This window comes from Centruroides vittatus, unplaced genomic scaffold (assembly GCF_030686945.1).
Source record: "Centruroides vittatus isolate TY-2023 unplaced genomic scaffold, ASM3068694v2 scaffold_1782, whole genome shotgun sequence".
In the NCBI taxonomy this organism is placed as follows: Eukaryota; Metazoa; Arthropoda; class Arachnida; order Scorpiones; family Buthidae; genus Centruroides; species Centruroides vittatus.
Window position 1 is genome coordinate 278,518 of NW_027122685.1, and position 18,078 is coordinate 296,595.

Here is an 18,078-nt window from a genome sequence, read left to right on the forward strand (position 1 = left end):
TTTAACAAATCCTTTTTATTTTTTCATTTTTTCTAAATTTTTATTCTAAATAAAACTTTATAATTAAGAAAATGGCTTTAAAAAGATAAATTTTTTAAACATTTTATTTGGTTAACAATCTTTTGAGTGCATTAAAAATAAATTTATCTTATATTTAAATTATTTAATACTGAACAAATTTATTAATCATTAGTTAATATCCTTAATTAGTTGTATTAATTATTGGAAAAACAGGATTCTAATTATTAAAAATAAATTAATTAAAATAAAAAATTGATTATATTTTCTTATGATTTGTGAACTTGTATACAGTATATATTTAGTTTTATACCTGTATATAAGCGTTTAATGTATACTAAGTTTGCTTAGTTAATTCTATGTAGTTAACCATCATCACGTTTTGAATAACGTTAAAGATTTCATCGTATTCGTCAATTTTTAATAGGGATTTGCTATTATAAGAAAGTTTGTAACCTTATTTATTTAAAATTCAATTTAAAATAAAAATATCAACTAAACTAAAATTTAACAGAAAATAAGAAAAAATACCGAGTTTCTTAACCTTACATTTCAATAGATATAATTTTCTCAAAAATATCAACGTTAAATTAGATAAAATTTATTAAAACTGTTGTATTAATTTATATATGTATAAATAAATTGAATTTTATAATTAATTTACTATGAAAAATTTAAAACTTAAAATTCTCTTTAATTTTAATGAAAAATTTGAACAAAAATTACAAGCAACTAATTCATATTATAATTCATATAACATGAACAAATCGGTTAACTTTAAGATAAAAATCCGAAAAAAATTAAACATGCATTTAATAACTGTTGATTAAAAGCTCATTTAGCCAAGAAAGGTACCTGTTATACTTGTTATCAGTCTAAGAATCATTAGATTTTATAATAATTAAGTAATTTATATTCAGTTTACCATCGCCGGTAATCGAATTAACTGCTCTTCAACAAAGATATCTAAATATAAACTTAACTTTCCTATTCAAATATATGTTAATCATTTTTTTATTAAATTTTTTAACATTGTATAGTTAAGTAAAATGCCAAGATAAAAGAAGTTAATTTTGTAAATTTATATTTGAAAATCAAACAAACCAAAAGAATTTTTCAAAAATAAAGGTTCTCGAAATAAAAACATTTTGATTTACTGTCTTGGAATTGTTTACTCATCCTCCATTTTTATTCTATTTACTACTTTTTTCCTACATAAAAGTGCATAAATATATGTTAAGTATAAAATGAAAAAAATTTTAAAGTGATACTTAATGGAAAATTTATGAGTATACAATTTTGAAAGAGATTTTACAATCTATTTTCGATTTTTGCCAACAGGTAAGATAGATATAATTCAAGTTTATTGTCAGGAAATCCTTTTTTCCTCTTCTTCTTCTTCTTTACACCACAGATTTATACAAGTTGCTATAACCTAGTCACTTCAACAAATTTATGCGTTTTAAATTTTCAAACGTTGACAACAATATAACAAGAATATTTCAAGCCCTGTACCAGAAACAGAATTAGCATATTTGGAAAGCAAATAATTTCAGTTATTGCCATTCCATAAATTCAAGATAAGCTCCCATTCCTAAAAGAGAATTTAAAGCATTATGATTAAAGCTTTCTCTTGGGATAAGCCGTCAGAAACTTCTTTACAACTATAAGACTTTTCTAACAACTTAATGATATTTATTTCTGTTTTTTATACAAGTATCGTGGTTGCTTACAGTGACAGCAATAATAACTGTCAGGGGAGATGAAGTTGGCATTTAAAAAAGAGATAAAGACCTGAAATTAATGGCATGTCGTTTGGAAATTCTCTTATATGGGTGCAATAGTAAGAAATATCCTTGAAGTGAATGTATTTTCTTAATGATTCTGCTTCCCTCTTAACAACTTTCTGAATAATTGCAATTTTACGTAATACTAAATACTATATTTTGAATAATTTTATATCTCGAGTACTTTATAAGAGAATGGTATAATGGTAGTGATTATTACATCTGAATTTTCTCAAACAAAACATTAAAAACGTCGCTATAATAAGAGAAATAAAATCCCGCTTTCCTTTTAACAAATACAGTAATCTAAAATAATTAAAATTTAGTAAAAAAATATTTTGAAACATCTTCATTTTAAGAAGAATTGCTTATTTGTATTAATGTTGTCTGTTGATTTATCTCTCTACAAGATATCTCGAAAACAAAAGAATTAATCATTTGATACTTTAAGGAATAAATGGAGTATTTTTGATCAATTTGTTATCAAATTTCGCTTCATTTGCCTGTTTTTACTCAAAAATGTGAAAATAAATTCTTAGATATCATTAAAAATAATTATAGCTTATGAAGTGATTCGCAAGATCAGAAATGACGCATTAAAAATATATATTACGTCAGAATTTCCAAACATTCAAACACATGTATTGATATATATCCACACAGATCTTCCTGTGTGTTACGTTTAACGCAAACATTTATAGAATTTCAATTTATTTTTCGGGAAATAAACCCACTATTTTAAAAAAAGTTATGAAAATTGACCTTCCACCACTTTAGTTCTTATTCAACTTTCATTACTTTTTAGTTAAAAGCAAATCATTTGATGAAACTAATTGTTTTCAACTTCGTAGGTGTACCTGAAATTAAACATTAATTATTTAGAGTTGTTTGGATTTAAGAACAAATGTTAACACAGCGAATTGTAATTACAGTAATTCATTTATTCATTAAGAAAATGCGAAGTTAACTAAGTAGGTCTGTAATTTGAGATTTGTTTAATTTACTATCCTGATGAATAATTTGTTACTTATATCATTCAGATCTGAGTTTTGTCATCAATGTATAGAATGTCTTTACTAAAAACCGGATATCCGTAAATCAATACAAAATAATACCCGTATAATTAATTGTAATTAAACAGTATACTTTAACTTTCTCAAATATTTTAAAATTAACTTAATTAAGTTACTCTAGAATTACTTATAAACTTGTTATAAAATTAAAGAAGATTTTAATTAAGGAAAACTTTCGCTTAGATAAGCCAATAAATTATTATTAAATATTTATATTCGTAAAATTATAATAATTATAATCATGTTGATAATAATAGAATTAAGAATGAAGGTGACTCGTCCACAAAAGTCACCGTAACACGTAATAATGAGTAATTGGTTAGAGTAACACAACCACAATCGCCATTACAAGCTTCCATTTGGTCGGAATGTCATCTAAAGAGAAACAAAGAGACAAAATGGGCGTCATCTAGAGTAACTCTCCAAAACTAGTATCTACAAACTGCTCATTATCAATTAAATTATATTATTCTACATAAAATCCCAATTTAAAATATTCCAAAGATAAATATTCAACTTATTCTTTGTCAAGAAAAATCAAAGGTTTATAAATAATAAAGATATTTATTGGCGTATACACTTGAAAACATCATTTAATGATTACGATTTTACGAAAAATAATTGACTTTTATTACAATATTTAATTGATTAATTTATTTTATTTGATGTTACAAATGTTCTTCCTTTTTGCTCTTTTATGATTAATTTCTACAAAAACATTTTGATAGATGGTTCCTCGCATTATCGAGAAAATATCAATGTAAATAAATGTATGGCATTTTATTGACGATTCATCGGTTGAAGTTGATTAAACTCAACCTATTTCAATTTCCACAGCCAATCTTTCCACGCGTCTTTGTTAAAATTATTGACGTTCATTGTTTAATATTATGCAGAAGGCTCCTTATGTTCATAAAAGGAAAGAATTTACTTCATTTAATTTAATTTATTACCACTCGAAATTACTATATTTACTTTTGGAATATTCTATATATTTAATTACGTGTTTCGATGTAATGCTTCCCATATTAATTATCAATTTAACTACGAAAAATATTTTAAAAATATATTATTATTTATTTTCAGATACAATTTTCAAAATATGACCACGAAATATAATTCTAAAAGTTAAAATCATTTTCCACTTTTGCAAGTTGTGAACAACAGAATGAAAATTATTTTCACATTCTGCAGTTTTCTCTACATTAAACTCGCCATTTTAAAATATGAAAACAAGAAAAATCTTTCAAAAAATCAACATTTCCTATATAAAAAAAATTAAGAATAAAAGAATTTTCGCGAATCTTTCTCCTTTATTAACCATTAAAAGTGTAATTAATGTTTACAAACGGGGAAAAAGTTCAGTATCTTTCCAAGAGACTTTTCCCTTCAGGACATAACCCATCATAAAACTTGAGTACATAGTTTAATATCTTTAATGTTTTAAATGGATTTTATTCTATTCAAAGATATTTACAAGAATATGAGTTCGCCATGACTCCGATTCTAGATATTCACTTCATTTTCTATCAGTTTAGCTTTAGGCGTTGGTCATTTTTTTGCTCCTTCTCCTTTTTCTTCTTCTGTTAATAAACAAATTGAGAAGTTGAAAAAGAATTTTTATAAATATCTGAAATACCGAACCAACGTATCTGAGCGACAACAGCAAGGGTGAAACAAGAGAAAAATTTCTTTTCAGATTAAACAAGTTTTTGAAAAACTACAAAACAAGAAAATGATTAAATCTATACGTATCGAAACATTTTTCCATTAGTAAAACAATTTACGCATCGTCTAAGTGTAAATATTTAATTAGTTTATGGCGTTTAAATTTTAAAATTCACCTTTTTTCTCCTCAGTTAAATTTAACTACATTCTGTATTAATTAATTTCGAATAACTTCATATTTATTTGTGTAATTAATTATATTTAAACATCGAATTTTTACTGTTTTATAATTCTTTTTGTTGATCAATGTGTTTTTTTACGTATAAAATCAACTTTTATTCATTCTCTCTCTGCGTGTCATATCAGAAATCCTGACGTCGGAGAGCACCTGGTGCAGATTAATAAGGGGTTAGTAATGCGCCAAGGTGCATCCCGGGGTAAGTTACAACCAGAGTAGTTCCTGTTGCCTTCTCTGGTGCGCGATGTTACGCGAAGGGAAATGCCTTCCGGGAGGTCTTGTAAGGGAAACTGGCCCCTATTCAGGTGATACAAACGTGGAGAAAACCCGGAAAACTCCACGTGGCCAGCCCGTCCGAGCGCGGCGCGAACCCGTGACCGAACTCCCAGTGTTTAGTGCCCGAACCGCTCGGCCACTGGTGGGCTTTTATTCATTAAATGTGCAAACAATATTCTAATAAACATAAGCGGTTCTCTGCAATGTATAGAGCATTTTTTGTAAAATATTTTTATTGATAAATGGCGTATAATTGGTAGGAAATTCATCTAACTCCGCCTATTTCGATTTCATTAACCAATTATCATCTATAATCGATCGTTTTTGAAATTATAATATGTTCTATTTCTCAAATATCACGGGAATCGTCTATATTTTAAAAAAATGATTTTTATTCAATTTTTTCCCCTGTTAATTATTGTTTAAAAATTAAAATAATGAATAGAATAAAATAGAAAATTCGGTTATATCTTGTCCATTATCGAAAAACTGACAAAATTAATTTTTATTTTTAGAATTTTTCGATATTACAAGAAAAAACTAACCAAAAACTAGAACTAATTGAAAGCAATCAATAAGAGAAATATAGCTCTTGTCAAGTATAATAATGTATGAATATTCATTGTCTTACACTCAGAACTTATCTCTAAGATTTGCCCGAAGTACGGTTTGATATATTAATGCTGAGGTGATAAATTAGATCAACGAAGATATTGGCTTCTCGATGATGGAAATGCCGTTTCTAACAATATCAAAATTTCATTTTTAGAAAAATCAGAAAATTGACTTTTAGTATTATTGGTTATATTATTTGAAACAACGGAAAAAATTTGCATTATTTTAGTTTATTTGAATAGCAAAATATCTAATTTCAAAGAGAAGAAAATACTCTTTTTTCGTTGATTAATGGCATAAAAAATGCAAATTATCGACGAAACTCAAACGTTGAGATTTTTTTCTATATTTTTTATACTTCTTCCTTGTTTATTTTATTGAATATTTAGTAAAATTAGTGGAATATAAACTATTTTAAGAGTTTTTAAAAAATTTAGTTTTTATATAAAATTAAGAGAGCGACATTAATTACATACACGAGAGAGAAGAAGAAGAGGAGGAGGAGGAGGAGGAAGAGTAAAAAACCAGGTTTAATATAATTATTAATAGTTAATCGCTCGTTTTATCTTAATTGAAGCTTAAAACATATCTCCATATTGAATTAATTAAAGCTTTTTCGAAAATTACAGCAATTAAGTCGTTAGATTATCGATAACTTCTAAAAATTTATTAAAGAAAAGAACAAGAAGAGGAGCATCTCTTTTTTATGTATATAAAAATGAAAAACATGGAAGAGATAATAAAATTTTCTGATGTTATTTTTATTTGTTGTAGAAATTTCATTAAAAAAATTTAAAGTTTTCGAGAAAGTAAAGATTAGAGGAACAAGTTTTTGAGTTATATCAGACATTGCACAGTTTTCGAAGCGGAAGAAAAGCACAGAGTCGAATCAGAAGAGCCGCAAATACTGTAACGTATCTTTTAGATTAGGTGAATGTCACAGCAAGCTGTCAGATTGCGCTTGGCTTCCTCCATGAGATGGGTTGGTTCACGTGCCAGCCAAATCTGACAATACCTTGTTATTTCTTCTTCTTCTTTAATCTATCAACAATGTTTTCCAATTTTCAGAGTAAAATAAATTAAATAATATCATTTAAATAATCCGATAAGGAAAAGCTCGTTGATGTATACTAAATTGTTTAATATAAGCTACGTTAGATGTATAATTAAGTTCATATTAATTAATAGGCAAACTCTGTGTTGACGAAAAGCTCGAAATGAATGTCGCGTACTATACGAGTTTCTTAATTCTTTTTAATTTTAATAAATTTAAAAATATATATATTTAAAGGAGAACATATTATTAAATAGAAAATTCTCGTAAATTTCTTTTTGAAAATGTTAATGAATGTTTTAAATGTTTTTAGTAAAATGTATTTGATTAAATGTTACTTGGGCGACGCGACGCGACCCCGACGCAACGCGACCGCGCGATATCTGATGCTTCTTAACGGTAATTCGATCCAATTAATAATATTAATATCGGAAAATATTTATGAAACGAAAATTATAGATTTTTAACGTATTTGTTTTACTCTAAAATTAAATTTATTACGTGAAATGTCCATTAAATTATGAAAAATTTACTTGATTTATTTCGTTATAAAAGTAAAATAATATTCATAAAAATGCATTTCCCCCTTTCTCTGCAGCATCACCATTAAATTTCTTTCTTATAATCTCATAAATTTTTATAACTTAATTTATTTCTTGAAAAGTAAATACAGCGTGTCTTAGTTTAGTTACTTGAAACTAAGTTCAATTTTTATCAAATTATGCGAATATATTAACATTGGAAACTTCGGAAAATTGTTTAAGAAGATTATTTTAAATAATAATAAATTAAAATCAATTAAAAGTGTCAAAATTTTGAAATGGAATAAATTTTATAAAAGTGGGAAGAAAGTTCGTTTCTGAGAATAAAATTATTTAACACTGACTTGACCTATTTTGTCACATCATTTTTCATATTTTTCTATAAAATTAAAGATTATTATACCTTCAAGAATTCTTGTCATTTCAGTAAAATTTATATTTTAAATTCTCATTTATTTTAACGTTATTAATACTTAAATTTTACATCTATCTATAGGCGTGTTTCATAGCGCGACGCGTCGCGTCGCGCTTGACGTATATCGCGCATGATAATAAAATTATACTAATCTATCATTTATTTTGGAAGATTGACACTTAAAAATCATTCTAAAATATTTAACAGAGTTAAGTAAGTAAATTTAGATTTAGTAATGTAATTAAAAGCTACGTTAATCCGAGGCGCGCGCTATCGCTTCGCGTCGCGTGTAACATATCCTAAAAGTTATGAATAAAATCTCAAATTAAGCGTCTAAATATTTAAAACAAGAATATATATAGTAAATAGCCTAAACGAAGATATAAGAGTCATATTCTAGTCTATCATTATAGAAGTTGATTAGAGGAGAGTGAGAAACGACGCGCACGACGTCGCTTCGGGCGTAACCGAAAGCACAAGTTTAAACACTTGGAAGTAGAATTTTTATCGATCTAAGCAGAATTCTATATATCCGCCAACAGATTAAAAATATAATATATTTAATTATGCATAAAATTTCGCTTAGATCAATTTTAAAAAAGATGATAAAACACAATAACGCATAATAAATGAATGAAAGAGTATAATTAGTGACAAAAATAAGACATGATTGAATAATTAACTCGCTTACAATTATTATTAATGAAGAAAAGAAAAGAATGTTAAAGAGATAAAGCTAATTTTATAAGACGTGGACGTGTAAAGAAGTATTAAAATTCAGCAAAACAAAGATAGAAGAGGATTGAAAATTACACAGTAATGAACTATTCCTATGTGCTTATAAAATGTAAACAGAGTTATTTGTACAATTTGTAGCCGAACATGGCCAAGAGAAGATAATACTGGGATGCTGTCATGCTTTATATATGGAGAAGTCCAAGCCAAGACAAACATAGCTTAATGGCTTTAGACAAGACAAGATTATTTGGACAAAGACAAGAAAGATTATTTGGATATTAAATATCAAGAAGGAAAGCCAATCAGAACACATTGGAGAAATTATTAATTTCGTGTCTAAAAGATTCGGATAATATCTAATTTATTTATCTTGAGAATTAAATTTGCGACCATTAAATGAAAGAATTTTCAAATTCTTTCCAATCTTTCGTATTCTTAATTGCTACTTACATCTTAAAACTAATATTTTTAATTCAAAATTAATATTTAAATTGAATTTATTAAGTAAAATTAAGATGAAAATTTTTAAATTTTTCTTATATGTAAGAAAAAATATTGAAGTTTAGTAAAATAATTTAATTTGTTTTATCGGGTGATGGTAATTAAATTACCCCATTTAACGCTGTCTGAAGAGATATTTACTGGTCTAAACGGTATTGTGGCATTTCAAGACATTGCTGTAAAAAATTAGTACTAAAACCCACCACTGTAGCACTTTTGGCGCTTTGAATCCGCATGGAGACACTCAAAAAATGTGGTTTATACAGAACATGTTCAAATTTGGCAGCCTTGAAAGACATTGTCATATTGCGTGTGAGAAGCATTACAGAGGATCAATTGTGGTCGGTTGTCGAAGGCACTGTCAGGTTTTACACCTTCAGAATGGGAACCACGTTGGACAGTATCCTCTGCATCACTAAGGTGAACTCTATAGCATGTGTGTGTTTCACAGATGATGTTGCTTGCAGCGCCAAAATTGCCATAATGGTGAGTTTGCTACCATTTTTTTTTTTTTTTGTTTTTTAATAAAACTGTCTTTTCCGTGTCCTGAAATGTCACCGTACCAGATTTGGTTGCATTTGGACTGTTAATTATCTCACTAGATCCAAAAGAATCCAGTATATTTTTAAAACTAAAAATTCAATTTTATAAAATTTGAGTAAATAAAAAGTTTAATAATGTAAATTTAAGTGAAAATAAATCATGTAATTTACACAACATTTTGAATAAATTGAATTCTATATGCTTATAAAATGCTAAAATAATTATAATAATTATGATAATTTTAAAGAAAATTCGTAAAAATCCCTGTACTTTTGGCAATTTATACGATTTTACTCGCTTGTTAATAAAATATTATGCAATATTTTAAAATTATATAAAGTATAGATAATTTATACAAAAATTTATGAAATTACAACCGAAAAGTTTGAGTACATTTAACACAAACCCAGCTCTTATACTTAATTATCTTCCTGTCATAAAAGTTAATTATAGCGTGATATAATTCTATCTTTTGAAGGTAATGTTGCACTCTTTTGAAAGTAGAATGAAAAGCGAATCCGAAATCAATTTATGACGAAAAAAATAAAAAATAAAAATGTTTTTCATTTTTATTTTTATTTTTATGAAACTTCAACCTTTATCAAAAGTGTCTTAACTACTTTTTTCCCTCCCATTTGTTCCTACATCTAAAGTTTAAATTTTGATGCCAAATTCCTAGATCCTTAAAGCGGTCCAAGGATTTTTCAAGGAACTTTCAGCTAATTTTTGAGAGATTCTTTCCAAAAAATAAAAAATAAAAAATAGAGATAGCTCTAGTAAAGAAAAAAATCTTTAGAAACTAGCACAAAGACGTTGTACCTAGTTCTAAGAATGAGAAATCTCAGGTTGACTGTTCGCCAGAAAAATGTTAAAGTTGGCCGTTTGCCATTGTTTGTTGTTGGAAATAAAATAATATTTTACATTTACAATATGTTCCATTCTTGTTAAATATAAAATAAAATCCTGATGACGTATTTAAATAACTTAAAATGGTTCCAAACAAAAAAAAAAAAAAGAAAGAAACTACAACGTTATAATGAAAGATACGCAAGGTTCTATTTTAAAAAATTATTATTATTTTCAGTTTTTAATACTTTTCATTCAATTAAGTATTTTTTTAAAATTTTTATGTTCTTTTATGTGTAGCAAATTTCCCGATGTTATACTTTTAATGATTCATTTGCTGATTCAACAGCCATATGCAAACCACCTGCAACGGATAATAATAATAATACCTTCAGCAGATCGTAATTTTTAATATATATAAAAATGATATATGGAACAGTTTGTATTCTATTAGTCGGAAAATGGTAGATTAATTTTACATTTCCGACTGGAAAATTCCGGAAAACACTCTTCTGTGAATGAAACAAAACCATTGACGAAACGATAGAAGATAAACACGGAACATTTGTAATAATCTTTCGAAATTGTACAACTTTTCAAAACTTTACTAACAAAAATTTAAGCTCCATTAACTAAAGCATCATTACTTTTTTCTAAACACTTAAAAAATTCGTCAGGAAGAAGAAGAAGGTAATTTGATCGATGGACACTACCTTCTAGAATTATGATTTTATCAAGTACTTTTCGAGTTCTAGAAATGCAATTGCTGTAAATAATACTTTTCTTTTCTTTTATTTTTACTTTTTTATTATAAGTTAATTAAGTTTTTGTTGAATTTTTATGTCCTCTCATAAATAAAACCACGCGGAAATTCATTATATTGTTTGCCAAGAAAAGGTTCTTTATGCATGAAGATAAGTTAGACAGTGATCTCGTTGTAAATATTTAATACTCTTGTCTGTAGCTGGAAGTTGTTGGGAGCAGAACACGTCAATATTTCATCCGAGAAGACATAGAATCAATAGGCTTCGTTGAAAGCTATGATGAAATATTTACATTGGTCATCGTTCCGTTCCGACGCTTCTCTTCACAAATTACATCAACAGTTTACTACATGGGCTGTGGTCAGTCGCCTATGCTGAAGCATAAGTATGGTGGCTTTCATGAGAATACATTGATTCATTTATAAATCCTGCCATTTTCTATGATTCATTTAATACAAACTGCATCCAATCGATGGCAATTACGTGCGATGCGTGTAATTGAAACTGGCAAACGTTTAAATTTTGAATTTATTTAATAAAATTGCCAACCGTGTGTTAAATTTAATATTTAATATAGAATAGGAATCGATAGAAAAGTATTCGTTTTATATGAATTTAAAATACAATTCAATTTGCAGTGATATAGAAGCAAGAGAATACAGGGAATTGTATTGATTGATTCCACATACTCTCTTTACATTGTCACACGAGTTGGTGTGTTGATGTTTGATTAACTGTACGCAAGTCTCTGTTCACGACTGATTAATTTCAAATACGTTTCTCAACAAATTACATTTTAGAACTATCGTTTCCGTCACTGTGGATCTGTAAATACTCCACCGGACAATATCTACTACGGTTTTGATTGGATACATTCGCAGAAATAGGCGTAAATAAATTAGAAAAATCTTTGTTTATTTTATACTTTACGTACGAATAAATAGAAAAAAATATAGGAAATTTCTCAAAAAATAAATCTGACGTATACGTAAACAACATTTTCATAAGTTCGTGATAGAAATTATTATAATTGTTTAATGCATTTTAATTAAGAGAGAAAATGCTTCGTCCGTTGTAGATATGAATTGCTCTTCGAGGAATCGATCTTGACAATTTATCATATATAACGCGCACGTCACGAACCTCGGAGGCGCGTTATCGTATGGGTAAAAAGAGCACCTCCAACAGGGGGCTCCAAACCGATCTTTTCCCCCAAAATTCTCCAGAAGTAGTGTCTGAAGTCAACACTGCATATGGGGACCCCTAATTCAAATTTACCCGGGCCCCACGAAGCTACAACGCGTCACTGAGGAACTTCACTATAGTCTTTTATATAATTACGCATTTAATATGGTTATATTCGAATTTTAGTATATTCGACTTCTTTAAAAATCGTTTCATTCGCGTTGAATATTTGTATTATATTTACTGTTTTTGGCGGAATACTCTGGCGAATTGTCATCGCGTAGATGACGATTATCGTTTGCTATAATTGCTTCTCTTCCTTTTTAGGCTGCAATTTAAAAAATTGTAGACCTATAATTTTCACTGCCTTTCTTTCCTTAATCTCGAGAACGATGCTGAATAAATGAAATTCAATACCATATATGAAAATCATATAGCAAGAGGCCCTGATTAACTATACAAAAACTTTCGGTCCAGAACGAAAGTCATTGTATTTCATTCAAAAATCTCCTATTGCTAACGGGAAAGTATGATGTACAGGAACAAGACACTGCTAATTTGAGGTGGCGAGCATATATTTTAAATTAAATAAATTTTTAAAAAGTGTAATTAAAAATTTCAGCCTGGCATTGTCAACATGTCACAATAAATAATTTTCGTTCTTCTTAGGTTCTGTTTCTTATATCTGCATTTCTCCAGAATAATAGTCTCCTTTTCTATAACTAAACAAAATGAAACCTACTTGCACTTAATGATATATGTCACACTGCCCTTCGAATCGGTTTTTCTCCTAAAGAGCCCATTTGTGCCAATAATAGTGGCTTGATTCACTTTTTTAATGAGGTGTAAAATCTTTTATTTCCTCTTACTGAACGAAAACTCTGAGTTACTTCAGATTTGAAGATTTCGTCTCCCATAACTGCTACTCGCCATACTATTTATTAATACAATTGAGATATAAGTCATTTTTATTACGCACATATTAACTATTGTTCATATATTTTACTATAAATCTGCTAGGATAATCTCTGTTTTTTATCAGCTTAATAAATAAATAGAATCTAGAAAGTTGGTATCAGTGAATGCTTTTAGTGATTTGACTAGATGTGTAATCTGATGCGGGACTCCGAATCCCTTCTCTACCTTCTTCATTCTCCTTTAAACAGCTTTCAATTGTTTTGTATCCCATCTATCCACTACTTTTCTCCAATTCTATATTTAAACTTGTTTTAGTAGCTACAGCAATATTATAACAGAAGCCGTCTTTTAACTCCACATACTCAAAGGTGCATAAACATTATAATACCACGTTATGTGTTTGCATTTTATAAAAATGTAAAAAAATACTTGGTGCATAAGAAAACATAGAATTATATCACTCCAAAAACTATAAATTTTATTTGAAATGTAATTAAAATTTAAACTTTAACTTATAAGGAGCAGAAGGCCGCAATTAACGACATACTGTGACCGGAAATATCAATTTAAAAATTTTCCTCTGAAAGGAGTTAGATGGATGACCCGCAGGATTCTATTTCTAACAGGAAAGTATTATGTACAGGGACAAGACACTAATTTGAGGTGGAGAGCATATATTTTAAGTTAAATAAATTTTGAAAATATAATTAAAAATTGCAGCCGGCATTGCGACCAGGTCACAATAAATGTTTTGAAATACATTTTTAGAATTAAGTCATAAATGCACGCGTGAGAAATTTAGTTATGGTAAATAAACCGAAACAAAATTTTATAACAACAACAACATTTCCTCTTAATTATCTCGAAACTTTTAAGATGCGGGTATGAAGTACTTCGTGCCTTAACAACTGCAACAACACACTTTGATTACAATGGCAACTGTTGCTTTTACATCTATCTTTAATATCTTATCAGCGTATATAAAATGCAAAGAACGAACTCTTCAGCACAAAATTTCAAATTGTGTACTGAAGAGTTCATCTCTTTGTCGAAAGCGAACACGAGTAGAAAGAAATCTCAATTTTCCTCCTTCTTAATAAAGTAAAAATTAATTAAAATTCTTGTATTTTTTCTTAAAATTTCACGTAAATTATTATTATTATTTCTACGGGATAAACATTTTATAGAATAGTAAAAATATGCACATAATATAGAAAGGTTTTCATACGATTTCAATTTCATTCAAGAATAGATTTAGAAAAGTACTACTTGGAATTTCAGTTTTCTTGTAGATTTAGTGCTGGCTCTAGCAATCCCATGTCATACGTCTTGTCCCGACATTCAGGAATTCGGTCCCTTAATATCGTGTCAAGGGATACCAATGACTCGGAAGTAGTAGGGTGACATTACTGCTGTTGGCATATATTGTGAAATGCATCACACGTATATGGCTTTAACAGAAAGCAACGTTCCTTATCCACGACAATATAATGATATGTACAGTACTTACGTACAGTACGACATAAACATTACTTAAAATATATCTAGATCTAACTTATTCTTACTTATATATCAATTTTATTACACATACGAAATATGATTTCTAATGAAAATAACAGTAGAAAATTCGAAATAAATATGATAATATAATTTTCCCCTTTATATAAAGTTTAAAATTTAATTTAAAATGAGAATAATTTAAATGTCAAAGAGGATGTAATCATTTATAAGAATTAAATATTGGATTTATAAAATTTTTCCTCGTTTTAAAATAAGCTTCACTAACAATAAGCTGTTTATAGTAAAGTTGTAGAACTTGTTTAAAGATTTAAAAGTGCGCTTTCATCATTTCAAATTTCGACTCGAATTCACTTTTTTCTATAGTAAATTCCCCTTTCTTAAACATTGAGTTATTAAATTGTGAGGAAAAAGAATGAGAGCTGAATGAAATCTTCGTAAAATAAGTCAGACAATTTTTTGTTTTACTTTTCTACTTGTTTTGCTAGTTTAAGAAATGGTTATTAGAAAGAAGAGAGTTTCAAAAAATTAATTAAATTTTTGTTAATTAAAGAAACGAAATCATTAATTAACAAACTAAACAAATAGGAAAACAGTACAAGAAGTTTATATTTGAAGATAAAAATCTTATTTTTCTTCTACAAAATTTACTTTTCTAAGTAGAAAGATCTAAAAATTTTAAAGGAATGTCTTAGTTGTCAAGTGTAAGTGGCTACTCGCTTTCTCTCTCCAAACTTTCCTCACTTCCTAAATGTGCCTCTTTCACTCATTGACTGTGATAAGAAAACACAGGAAAATTTATATCTAAATTTAATTTATCCCCCAAAAATGGAAAAAATATAAGAAAATTAACCATTAAGTGAATTATTTTCCCTTAAATAATTTAAATTTAAGCATTAAATCTTATTATAATTTATATAATTTAAAGATGAAAGCGAGGATAGATTAATATTAATAATATTTTTTTTAATAAAATGGGAGAAAATATGTTAATATTCTTTTCTTATGAAATCTAAACAAGCAGTAAATGATTTTCATTTCCATTAAAAGAAAAAAATACAAGAGAAGCTAATTTTTATATAAAAATTCTTCAATTTTACATATTAAAATTGCTATATTAAGATAAGAAAGAAGTCATCTTTTACTATGAAACCAAATCGATTTTCTTTATAAAAAAATAAGAGAAAAAAGGGAGGAATCAATTGTACAGAATGAAAGCCAAGAAGTCCGATGCCATTGCAATCACCCTCCAAAAATAACTTGAATTTTTAAATAAATTATTTTATTTAAATTATAATTTTGATCATATAAAAGTAAATATAAAAAGATTAATACATTAAAATAAAATCTCGCGCTCACTTATTATATACAGTAAAACCTGTCTAAAAGGAACCTGTATAAACAAAAACCTGCCTAAACGGAAAAAATTCTCGAACGGAGGGATTAAAAGAGAATCTGTTCAAAACCGAATATTCCGGCTTACACAGGTTTTACTGTAATCTCATCCGCGTATTAAATTAATAATGAAAGAAATACTTTATTCGGGTTATTTTTATATATTTAAGCGATTTCAAATTTTAAATTTATACGGGAAAAAATGTAAAAGATCAAATTAAATATATATATATATATATATTATATATATATACATGGATATAATATTTTAATAATTATTATTAATTTTTTCCACGGACTAAAGTCGTCAGTAGAATGTTCCATTTTTATCAAACAGGGAAGACTTTTTTAACGATGTGAATCATATATGACGAAAACAAATAGAATGCGAAAATGGGGGAAGTATAGGGGAAAAACCTCCAAAAAAATATGGAAACGATTCGATCGATCAATAAACTCCCTTTATCCAAATATATTGTTTTTTGTTTTTTTTCGATTCGGTTCAAAACGAATTTTACGATATAAAACCCTATCTAAAAAGGCGAATAAAAGTATTATTTTTATATTAAAAATGTGTAGTTTTCTATTATTTTTTAAATAAAATAAAAATTAAATTAAATTACCTTTCGTGTCCTATGGAGTAAAGCGAGTGGAGTCTGCGATAGGTGAGTTTATCCTTATTTTATGCTCTTACAAACGCACATGTGGCTAGAACAGTTGCATCTGTCGTTTATTATAATGATTTTGTTTATATATAACTTAAATTTCAGCATAAAATTTAAGTATTTAACTAGAAAACATCTTAATTTTTATCTTTCCGGCTGTTGTATGTATATGTACTGTTTGTACAGTACAGTACCTTTCCCCTATGTAACACAAGGGAAGATACGGCGATAGGTCAAAAAAAATGACCCCAGATTTTTACATTTTTGGACCGCAGAAATGTCGAGAAATGCAAAAAGTGTTGGGGGTTTGTATGTATTAATGTTAGTGCGTTTAGAAGTGCACTTTTTTTGTTCACCCGGTAGCGCATTATAGCTTCATGGGTCCCAGGTAAATTTGACTTTAGGGGCCTCAAAAACAGAAAATTTTTCTTCGGAGGAATTTTTGGGAAAACATTTTCTTATTAAAAATTGCTTTGGGACCTCCTGTTGGTGGGGCCACAGACAATCGCCCTTGTTTGCCCGTAGGATAACGCGCCACTGTGTTTACCCACTTTGAAACTTAATAACTCCCGTGTCCTTTGTCGAAAATGTCTGGAATTTTGCAGGGAGGTTTGTATATTACGGGGTTTGGTTCTCTTAAATTTTGGTGGTTAAAGATCAGAGGTGAAGAGATAGAAACGGGTCACGCATCGTGTTTCGAATAGGGTCGGGTTAAATGAAGATTTTACTCGTTTATTAGCATTTACAATTTTTCGTACAACTCATCTCTATCTTCAAAATTAAGTCATTGCCATTTTATAATAATTTATTATATAAAGAGTTTTTAAAACAAAATATCATAACAGATGGCGCCACACGCAATTTAATTTTTTACCAGGAAAGTTACGCTACTCGTGGCTAAAATTTTAATTTCAAAATGAAAAATATACGTAGACAACTTAAGTATTAAGCTATTAAGCGTATATAGTGTTGCCTTTTGTTCCATTAATGTTAAAGGAGGGGGCGAAAATAGAATTAATGGTTCCTTTTTATTTTACTTACTAGAAATGGGAATTGTATAAAAATGAGTATTTGATTGTTACAGATGGTTAAAGAATATCAGTTTGAATGTTTTAGTTTTGTAGTAATGACAGTTTGGTAAATGGTTCAAGTAAAATTATTCTACTGTCAGAAAAATATTACATCTTTTTAAATTCGATTTTGGCCACTTGAATTCACATTAAATATAGGTTTTGTTTTAAAAAAATCCTCTTCCTTCCCTCTTCTTCTAAAATTTCTATTTACTAAAATTGTTTAAAGTTTCTTTATATATATATAAC

General features: G+C 27.9%; 1 protein-coding gene across 1 annotated transcript in view; it reads right to left on the reverse strand.

Moving 5' to 3' along the window:
• The window catches only part of LOC136987413 (uncharacterized), a 272,592-nt gene extending 255,799 nt beyond the window's left edge, over positions 1-16,793 (reverse strand). The window contains 1 exon segment of the mRNA XM_067285148.1: positions 16,718-16,793. The gene's annotated coding sequence lies outside the window, so the exon portion shown is untranslated.
• Positions 16,794-18,078: the final 1,285 nt, after the last annotated feature.